The sequence below is a fragment of the Carassius gibelio genome, chromosome B22 (genome assembly GCF_023724105.1).
Source record: "Carassius gibelio isolate Cgi1373 ecotype wild population from Czech Republic chromosome B22, carGib1.2-hapl.c, whole genome shotgun sequence".
Taxonomy (NCBI): Eukaryota; Metazoa; Chordata; class Actinopteri; order Cypriniformes; family Cyprinidae; genus Carassius; species Carassius gibelio.
The window spans coordinates 31,271,251-31,282,584 of NC_068417.1; the positions used below are offsets into that span (position 1 = coordinate 31,271,251).

Sequence of the window (11,334 nt, forward strand, 5' to 3'; positions counted from 1 at the left end):
CGAATGGGAACTTTAAGACCATTTTAAAAAAACGCTATACAATGAACAATTTTGCTATGGTTTTGTGTCACAACATTGGTGTCTACTGTAAAATCTGTGTCCTGAAACAAAAAACAGCAGAAAAGCATTATTTTATATTACTATTGTTTTTGTGTTGGCGAGCGTATGATAGCCGAAGTGTGCCGTAAACACTCTAATCCGTTAAGGCCGAAAACCATCGCGTGATGGGCAGTTTAGCCTCTCCCAGCTGGTGAGCTGAAGGGCGTCTCCCCAAGGCATCTGGCGTGTGTCCCCCAATAACCCCACACCCCCTCAACTACACACACACATACACACCCTTCCTCTGCAAGACCGTGATCCCCGCTGCTGTCAGGGCCCACTGGTCGCCATGGCAAACTCACAGGAACCTGAGCCGGCATTGTCAGAGCGTCCGATGTGTATGTCCCACTCGCTGTCTCTTCTTTAGAGCCACAGCTCTGGTCCTTTGACACCCCAGAACACTGCAACAAATTGAGAAGGACGGAAGAAAGGAGTGAGGGAGGGAGAGATAGAGAGAGAGAGAGAGAGTAGCCGTTGTGTGTTTGCTAGACTAAGTCGTGTTGGCCAGATCAAAGGCCAGTTCTTCCCAAACTAGCAGACCTTTTACAAAGCATGTGGGGCTTAGCTTTTGTGGGAGTTGTATACTGACCATTTCAACTATTGCTGAGAACACCTGATACCCACCAAAGAAATCTGAAAGGAAAATGTGAGCTCTTCAGTATGTTGCAGTTTATAGTTTTAATTGAACACACCTCAAAATGAATACAAACTAGGGTTGTACATCAAAGATCAATGGCATTTTATTATAGTTTTAGTTTAATATATTTTAGTATCAAGTTAAAAAATAGACAAAAATAAATAAATTACAGACATTCATTGCCTGATTTGTGTTGTTCGCAGCACAAAAACGTGTAAATTATCAACAAAAATATTATAGATATAGATAAATCTGATATCGCAAGTGTGTTGTAATGGCAGAGTTCACTCAATCAAGATATGTAGTCAACCCTAGTAAAAAAATCTCTATATATATATTTTAAATATATATTTTTTCATACTAAGTTTAGTTCAAATCTAATGTCATATTTACTGACATATTGCTCAAGACTTACTGATATAAAAATTATAATTAATCTTTATTTGTAGTGCTGCTGCTACTACTACTACTACGATGCACATTTCTTAATATTAAAGCTAAAATGTGTTTTAATTGTATGATCTTTCAATAATATTTGCACTTAAGTGTACCTGAAGTATACTTGCAAAAGTTTCTCTTCAGCACAATCAAATACACTTCAGTATGTCTTTAGTTGGACTTCAGCACTACTTACAATAATCAGGACATTAAGTACAACATTTGTTGTTCCAATTTAGCAGACATCGAGTATACCGGTTTAGTATAGGGTATTTTTAATAAGCAAATAAATATGTAAATGAATTTGTATTTTTATATTTATTTTTAACTATGGAAAACTAGGTCAACAATGGGCCGTGTCGCAAATAAAAGGGTTAAAGGGTGGAACAACATTTGCCCTTGGCACTATAATTATGTTTGCAGAAAGTGAGATGATTTTTGCAGTTTTTAAGTTTAACTGATCAGCTGAACGTCTGATACTGAGTTACAAATGTCGCATAATGTTCATGTCAGTCTTCTTTGTGCTCCGTGAATGTTTTCTGACAAACAGATTTCAAATAGGTGTGAACATGGCTCTTTTTTTTTTTTAAATATAAAAAGAACGCAAGAAAACGTGGCAGTTTTAGCTTAATCCATTCGTTTGTATTATGTTGTTTTTCAAAATTGGTTGTTTCAAAACAAAAACGTGCCCCTCCCATGAACTCCCTAGTGGCGAATGTTTTTTAAACATTGAGGTTTTACAAAAGCACAGTGGTTTTAGTTAAAAAAAAATATATAGGGATTAGTTTTTGCTCTGTTTTTCCACTGTGCCAACTCTACACAGTTCCATTCTCGATACATTTCATTTTCATTGTTACTTGTTTTTGAGTCACTATTCTCCGGCTTCTTTCCTCCCCCCTTAAGCTGAGATGAGATGTGTCAGCTGGTGGTCGTATTCAAAAGGCTTTTTACTGTACAATGTGAATTAGTTTGAGCTCTGGGTTCGAGGGGACCCCTGTGTGGCGAGTGGTATTGTTAAGCAAAGGCCAGCGGTGTTCCAGAACTTGGGCTTGACCAAAGGTGGCATGTGAAGAGGACGGAGCCATTCCCAGCATCTCCTCTCACTGTAAGGCAACATCTCAAGACCTCAGAGCACCAGTTTGCCCACAAACAATCACAGCAGATTTAAGCAGGGATGACATTTTTATTTGTCACAGACCTAAAGTCCTAAATACTTTCCCACCAGGGGCAAAGGGCGAGAGAAAAAAAGAAAGAAAAAAACAATTGAAAAAGTGGAACAGCATCTCTGGCAGTGGATGTGGCCTGGGACCCCCCTCTGTCATCATATTGTCTGGTAGAAAATTGAAGACAAAAAAAGACAATATGACCAGTCCTGGACAGAAGGATCCGTGGTGTTGCACTTGTTTCATTAATGAGGGCTGTTTTATTGTGTTCTCTGAAGTTTTCCTACTATGGTACCCTGGACGTCTTGGACGTTTTCGTAATTAAGAGTAATAGTCATCTTTAATTAAGTGATAGCTTACAGACAAAAGAAGCCTTTTGTGATCGCCCCCCTGCCTAAATCCAACCACACTAGAATCAAACAAATGTTCCAACATTTACAACATAATATATACTATATAATGCACACAGTAATACATACTTACACATTTACACACCATGTCTCATGTACGTTTTTAAAGCTGTACCTGTGACAATTTCCACCAGCCAAAAACACGTATTGCTGTCTAAAACATCTAATTTACACAAATAAATGTGCATTTTAATGTTTTGTATTCACATCCCTACACTTTGTAAAACTAATTCATTTTTTGGAAAATAACATTTTTATCTTAAGCATGCGGTGGGCGGAATCAATTGATTAATTTCATTTTTACTTTTAAGTAATAAAATATTTAGTAATATAATATTAAAATATATTATTAGTGGAAGTTGTAGTATTAAGTCATGTTATCGTTATTATTATTATTGTATCATAAAAAACTAAATTTAATCTTCATTTCATTCTGAAGTGAGCAGATGTGCTTGTACAGTAGTGGCTTCAGTGACTAATCAATGAATGCATTACTTCATTCAACTGAATTACTGGCGGTGTCATATGGGCCAGGGGCCCATGGTGACAAAGCATAATTTTTGCTTAAAAAAATAAATAAATGAGCAAATCTGCAAAACATATAGTTTATATAGACGTAACATTGTACGGCATGCGTCAAACACTTTTTGCCAAGCACGTTTCGATTTAGAAATCTATCATTCAAGTCTGAACATACATGTGCAAAAGCAGGATAATTTCAGGATATTATATGGGAAAGGCATCTTACCTTACCTTTTCCTCAAAAGCGACCTTCTACTGCAAACACACACGTGTACTATACGTCTTTCAGCTCTCAGCGTGGTGAGAGCATGTGCTGCTAGCCTGTGAAATCCCACCCTATCTCTCTGACTGTAGAGCAGCAAACGGCTCTCCTTCTTCCAATGGCCCCCCTTCATTGATCTATCTTCAGCCTGCCTGATAGGCGTTCCACCCTGCAGGTCACTTCTTCCTGTTTAACCATTGCTTGGTTTTCTTGAGAGAGCTGCGATCATAAGGAGAATTTATTAAGATGGAAAGATGTGAAAAAAAGCGATTCCCTTTTCCCTCTTTCCCCTTGTTCGGTCCGGCGGGACAGGAGGAATGTAGTATGTGCGTGTTAAAGAGCACTGAGTGTATCTGGCCTGGTTAAAGGGGTGACACTGTTCAGAAGGGTTATGTTTACAGAAGTTGCCTGTATTATAATACAAATCTTCCAAAGTTTCCCTTGGTGAGCCATAAGGAGTTCAGGTTAATGAGCTAACGCATCTGTTTTGACAGCATGGTGTACACTAACATACCTCGTGCCAGTTAGCGTGCAAAGTACACTCGATTTTTATTTTGAATTTGTATTTAATTTTTGTGAGATTTCGTCAACCTGTTTTTAACACTACTAGATAATCAAATGATTCTTGTGCATCTGCTTACTAGTTATGTCTGGGTTTTGGTTAGTTTTTGTCTTTTTTTTGTAAAGTCTGGTGTTGTGTATTTCGTCAACTTGGCTTCAATGCTACAAGATTAAAGGATAGTCTGCTTATGTAAACAAACGAATTAGGGAAACTTTCAAACTATAAAGGAATCTAATACACTTAATTTGGCCAGTACAAACAATTCTGACAACATTTATGGCAATACATAAAAATCAGTTCAAAATGGTATTCAGTTCATCTTGTTTGTCATTTAAAAAAAAAAAAAAAAAAAAATTGTGAATTTTACGAGCATAACGAATTTAATTCTTGATTCAAAGACATAAATTGGCATAACTAGTTTGTGGGAAGAGTGCATTTATTACCATAACATGTTGGCATTATACTATTCTTTTTTTTTTCACGAAACCGTAAATTTTAAATGAGATATACCGCTGCAATTGCGATTACGCTGCATGAACACGCCTTTCGGTTTTCAGATATAGCGAACAGCGTATTCGTAGATTATTGCAGATTGAGAACTTTATCGTAACTTGGAAAAATTGAGTGAAAATCTTTGTACACTTTGTAAAACAAATGTTAAGACACCAGGGTTACTATCAGCATGTGTAGACTGGATGACCAGAAGATGATTGGTAGTGTAGTAAAATGGCTGACTGAAGAAGTGAAGATGGAGGCTCTTATCGTATGTGGTGGCCCAGCCGGTGACCTTCCCACACTACCATTTTTCGTACTTGGTTCATGTTTAAACATTTAGTTGGTCTCTATCGCAAGGTACTGTATGCTGGACAAACACCAGCTGTTTTTCTCTCAGGACTTTTGATGTAAAGTTGAAATCCACAGCAAACTGCAGTGCATCAAAAGACTTTCTACTGCCATGTCTTTTTTTGATACGAAATTATTTACCAGTGTTATTCGATTTTGTGAAAGTATTATCAGTTTAAGAATGAGGGTTTCAGAACGAGATGTGCAGGTGCAGAAGCGCATAGTGAATAATTTCCAGAAGGTTCACAAATCTGTCGGGTGGGTGTTGCCCTGCTTGCCTCCAACAATTGGCTCGCTGCACCTAAGACGACACGAACATCTTTGAATGGCTTTAAAACCAAAAAAGAATAAAAAATTGTAAAGTCTTTGCAAAACATTAGACTTTTAAAGGCATAATACTTAAAATAAAACATTTACAAGGGACATTTATAAGGAACATTTGTAAAACCTTTAGTTCTCCACATGGTGCTTGTTTATAAATTTTTAAGAATAAGGAAAGAGTCCTACTCAGAATATGAGGAAGAGGATGGTGTGAGGGGAGTATTGATTAGGTTTCGTTGGAGTCACGCTATGAGTGACCTTGGCCCTATCAGGGTTAAACTTATTACCCTCTGACTTCTTATGACCCCCCCTGACCTTTGGTGTGAAAGCAAATAACGCTGAAGGATGACCATCGGTCAGGCCTCAATGGCCTTCTATTGACCAAACACACAAACACACACACACAAATACAGCGAGGGGGCCAAAAAGGGCTAACGTCCAGAGAGGCACACTCCACAAATAATGCCATTAACCAATCAATACAAGAGACAGAAGAGGGGGTGGACACACTGGTTTTAGAAATGTGTAGCCTGGAAATGCGTTCTCCATTTGAGAGGCCATGAGTAAGTGTGCCATGCTGCTTTATACGGATATCTGGATATCAAAACTGATTTTTATTTAGGCAGTGGTAGTAAAAACAGTCCCTAAAACACTGTTTAAAAATAAGTGCAGAGAATGCATTTGTGAATAAATATCTGCATAATGCTATTTTGCTTATTTCATGGATCACAAGTCTTTTTAAATGCATCAGGCAGCACAGTTAAATATATTAAAATTCACATTGAAATAGAAAAGTTGTGCAATTGAATTCTATCAAGTTACGATCAATTGTGAAGAGAGGGAATATTTCGCACCACAGCACCTGCTGTTCATGATGGAGTCAATACATAAATGGTTGTTTGCTACTTTTCAACCCAGAGAGCAATGCGGTGCATAAAATATGCAAGGCAAAACTTAACCAATAATGAATTTAGGATGATCAGTTGCATTAAAAGTGGAGCGAAGATCTTTTTTTGCAATGAAATACATAGTCATTTCCAACATTAACAGGTCCTATTTCGTTAGGACAAACGGAGTAGGATCACCAACAGCATTGCATTGACCAAAAAGTTCTTTCGAACAATCTACGATAGCAACAAGCCAAAGAGAATGTGTGTGAGGGAGAGCCAAAGGAAGAGAGAAAGAAAATCAGATAGAGAGGGAGTGAGTACCTCGTGGATGCACTGCAGTGGTCAGCCAGGGTGGAGGAGAGAGGCGTGACGCCCAGGAGATGGAGGAATAGTACTCCATGCCTAGAGTCTTAGGAAAAGAGAAGGCAGAAGAGGAGAGGAGAAGAGAGGACCACTAGCTTTAGCCCTGCTACTGTTTTTGCCCTGCTGCCACTGGCTGAGAGCGAAGGGAGCGTCTGATTGGAGGGTGGGGGCTGAGGCCCCTCCTCGTCGTCCTCCTCCTCTCTGCAGTCTGCGTTCCCGCCTGTCAGGGTGAGTTAGCCGAGGGAAAGAGAGATGCAGCTCCCCACTCTACTCTTCTTTCACCCCCTCCATCATGGACGGATGGCAGGTGGGACAAGAGCTGCTGGAATGACCACAGACACAAATCTCATCCCGGCGCCCTTCTCTTCTCTCTTCTTTTCCTTCGCAGACTCTTTTAACTTGTTGAGAGAGTAATAAATAGTAACAATACAACACGATATGCAAGGCTGCGAGACAGAAATATGGATGTGAGACCAAGAACGAATGACTGTGGGAGAGGCAACAAGAATTTCAGGGAGTTGGAGGATGAGTGTCAGCGGGTTGTCAGGCAATAACAATACGAACTGAGGAACACGTTACAGTTCACAAGAAAAGAAAAAGGGAAAAACAAAGGGAAGAGGAAGGAGAGAGTGGGGGCCTGACTCTTTTCCCAACTCATTCCCTGTATTTTTATACTCGGTTCATTCTTCTCTTTTTCTCTCTTCACATTGGCCAACTGATCTTGGCATCTTCTGTTGCTGCATTTATCATCTGTATACGCCACTCGACACACAAAGTATTGATTTTTTCCCCTGTCCACCTTCTATTTGGCTTCTTACTCTGTTGCCTACACTGTGAGGACCAAACCATGGAAAGTACAGTAGCCTGAAACTGAAGGAAAAGGGTCAAGGCTGTAGCCAAATGTGAATGTTGAACTGGTAACTGAAAAAAAAAAAAACCTATTCATTGCCTACTAAGACATTGAGTCATACATGTCCTTCTCACTGTAAAAGGTGAATTTCAGGGAAGGAGTTTATGGTCCTGGAGAGGGGCAACTGTGAACTCTGGCAAATCTCTGCTAAAAATCTCCAGGGGCAGTAGAATGCAACATTAGCAAAGATTCACCTACTTGGCATAAGAAGATCATAGATTTATTCAAGAAAGAAACTAGCCAAATTGAGGGTGAAACAGGATTGTGAGTTAGCTGTCAATAAGATTAAATTGGCAGTGTGTGCCATCCCTTCCAAGGGTCATCACGGTTTTGATGGCCAGAAAGGGCTTCTTTGACCGCAACTAATGCTATGGATGTGAGGCATTTTCTGAGGCGACCTCGGCCCGTGTCACTGTAACCCTGACCCAATTCACTTTCAGTGTCCGTAGTGTCCAGCGACCTTTAACCCACGTGTCCCTACCCCCACACCCCAGGGGTCTTGCCCCGCAGAAGGGTCGCGTGTGCCAAAAGTCCCAAGAGACTTTTGAACCCTGTTGTCATGGAGATAACCTCAGGGAACCTGAAGTCCCTTAGCAGTTACATAACACTCATGACCAAGCAGAATCTTTGCCCGTATTTGCTGTTTTTATCAAGTGTTTAGCTACAAAAAGGAACAAACCCTGGCAAAGAGACAACAATGGTCAAAGCCTCAGTTAAGCCTCTAGTGAGTATAATGGTTTAACATCTGACCTTGCTCAAGGTTTTTACAGCTCATCACCATTGTACAAGCAGAGTATTTGCCTGATCCACGACCTTGATCAGGTAAGCAGCTGTGGTGAAGAGCTGTCAATGAAACCTGGCGAAGGAACCAAACCAAAGAAGCTTCAATGGAAGCACTGCTAAGTAGAATTTGGTAGGATTTGACAACCATCTCTACACTCAACAGTTAAGCAAAGAAGTCAATAGTAAGTTATTGAAAACATCCAGTTCTGCGACAGGCCTTTAGAATGATCCTATTATTCTAGCAATATTTAGGGATCAATCCCGGTCAAGTGTGTCAGGAAAGTAGTATGAACTCCAGTGGCCCTGATGCACAAGCACTGGGATTATAATGATTTTTCGGGTGCTGACAACCCTGTTAGGGCACCTGAACTCGGCGCCATGCATGAAGCCTGAATCCTGATTACAATAGGACTGGGGTGGGTGGAAGCATTAAGGAGGGCTGTTGTTGTCGCAGCCCCCTAACACTGCACGCACAGGGGCACAAAAGCTGCAGAGGGTGGGGGTGAAATGAAGGTTCAGAGGCAGGGTGAACTACGCCATCTGCCATAAAGCTGGTGCATGTGGGTAGGGGTCGACAGGGAGGGGCCGCACTGGTAGGGGTGTGTTAGCCCTAGATGTGTTCATGCAAGAGATGGACTGGGTCTTCCCTCAAATTAGACACGACCCCCCGAAGTGTAAGCCGCAGGAGACGGCCAATTCCTGCTTGCTTGCCTCTGTTTGCTTAGCAGCTTGATAATTAGAGAAATTAGGGACTGTCTGGAGATTAAACAGCACAAGAAGCACACTCCTATTATTTTTCGCTTCCCTTGCTCTGTTTTTCTCCTCTGCTGTCCTCTCCCTGTGGCAACAGACAAAACGTGCATCAGGAAACGAATATGATGTCAAGCATTCAAGTCATTCATTCACATCATTGACTTGGACATTTTTCTTGTGCACATCATAAACTATAATGAATTTTGTGGGTTTATAAAAATACACTCCCACCCACATACACACACACACCACAAACACACCAAAGCACAATGGGCAGTGGTTCACGCTTTGTGGAAATTGGGGTGACACTTTTTCTTTAGAAAGGATAAATGCGCTTTGAACCCCTGATAATACATTTCTGGTTACAGAATAAAGGGATTCGTGTCTACAGCATTTGTTGAAATTATGAAACGTGTAACGTAAATGATAGAAGAAAATATTCGTACAGTTTTAAAGTATGTACACACAGCAGTAGTGTAGCAAGTTCCTTGGGCTTCACACACTCAAGCAATCACAAGCAGTCTCGAACTTAGTAAATACAAATTTGCGTGGAAGATAATAGCACATTACAGTTTGAGAGAAGCAGTGAGTTACTGCACATGGCATGCAACCATGACCACAGGTTCACTGCGTCAGGAAAAGAAGCTCTGTCCCATTCCCTTGTAGTAAATGCTTCTTCATAGCGCCATCTAGTGTTAAAACAATATATTACAGAATATTGATTTAAACACTAGATGTAGTGGATTTTAACGAACACCGTAATTTCCTCGGTTTTATTTTAGTATATATTTTAACAGTGTAATATATTTCATAAAATATGTTAAGCTGATGCTGAAAAAAACATATTTTATATACATATGGAATACTGAAAAAAAAGAAAAAATATATATAAAAAACTTAAGAGTATTGAAGAGAAAGTGGAGGGAAAACTTTTTCATTAAAAATGTATTTATATAGTATGATTATGTTAATATTTTGCATTATTTATGCATTTAGCACTTTCATGCTAACTTTCTGACCCTAGAAGTAGTCTAAATATAATTTGTATGTCTACAAAACATTACATAAAGCATTTAATTAATAAAAGGTTTTGTAAGGTCATGTGTAATTAATATAATTGTAATTAAAGCATAAATGAATTTTGATCCATTGAAATCTATGAAAAAAATCTGTGATATAAAAACATTAAAAACCTAAATGTTTGCAAATGTTGATTTCAGTAATGATACTACAATATGTCCGCTGTATATTAACAGATATCAACAAAATGCATTATTCCTTTAAAATTACTTAAAGGCTTCAGAGGTTGTTTGTGTGTTTTCGGGACATTCAGGGACAAGTGTCATCTGGCGGTAGTCAAAAACACATCCGTCCACCTGCCCCACCCAGACCAGACCATCCGTCACAACTGTTTTTATACAGTCTATGGTCACAACATACACTGCCCTGTCTGAAACACACACTAAATAAGGTCTGATGTCACTGGTGACTGACAAACCAGAACTACAGTTTCTGGCACAGTTTTGTATTTAAAGTGAAGTAACAAACGACAGGTCCAGTCTGATCCTAGATAAGCAGCGTCTGTCAGAGATGTGTTGTCCATGGATCTTGACTAACAGGGTGGGACCTAACTTTGGGGAGTGGTTAGGCATCTGTCATAACTGCACTTGTCCAGTAGAGGACAGAATGAACACACACACACACACACACACACACACACACACATACACAAATGTAAGCACAAAAACAAAGGTACTGAAAAGAAACAGATTAAGTATGTACTACATCCAGAACAACCTTTTGACAGCTTTTACCTTTGAAATTGCACTGAAATCTGAACTGATGTTCATTCAACAGAGGGCATTTTACAGCCAAATCTGAGCCAAACATCATTAATCTAGAACGTACAGAGCCTGCCATAACATTGTCCCCAACCTATCAATCATGGGTGCTCCGCAAGGTCAAGAAAGACACTGAGAGAGAGAGAGAGAGATGAAAAAAGAAACAGAACAGAAAAAGAAATGAAGGGGTCTTTGCAAGCACTAAAATAGGATTATGTATACAGTATTCAAGTGTTTGTGTGGTTTTAGCTTTTTAATTAGGGTTTTTCCAAAGACAGTGTGGTGCTGGTCCACCCATAATTTGCAGTCACATTGCTAGGGGGTTTAAGGTAGTAGCTTGGTGGCTTACTGGTATATATATATATATATATATATATATATATATATATATATATATATATATATATATATATATATATATATATGATAACAAGGTCACTATGTATGGCTATAGTGGAAATGTTATTAATGGCATTTTCTGCCAGACAAAAATATTATTTTCAACCACATTTCTAAGAAACATAATACATCTTCTTA

At 39.3% G+C, this 11,334-nt stretch overlaps 1 long non-coding RNA gene across 1 annotated transcript; it reads right to left on the minus strand.

Annotated features, from left to right (window-relative positions):
• Positions 1-335: 335 nt before the first annotated feature.
• Positions 336-3,720, minus strand: LOC127987027 (uncharacterized). The gene is made up of 2 exons (XR_008161029.1): positions 3,501-3,720; positions 336-500 (listed from the first exon to the last, which is right to left on the minus strand). It is a non-coding gene; the product is annotated as an uncharacterized LOC127987027 (long non-coding RNA).
• Positions 3,721-11,334: the final 7,614 nt, after the last annotated feature.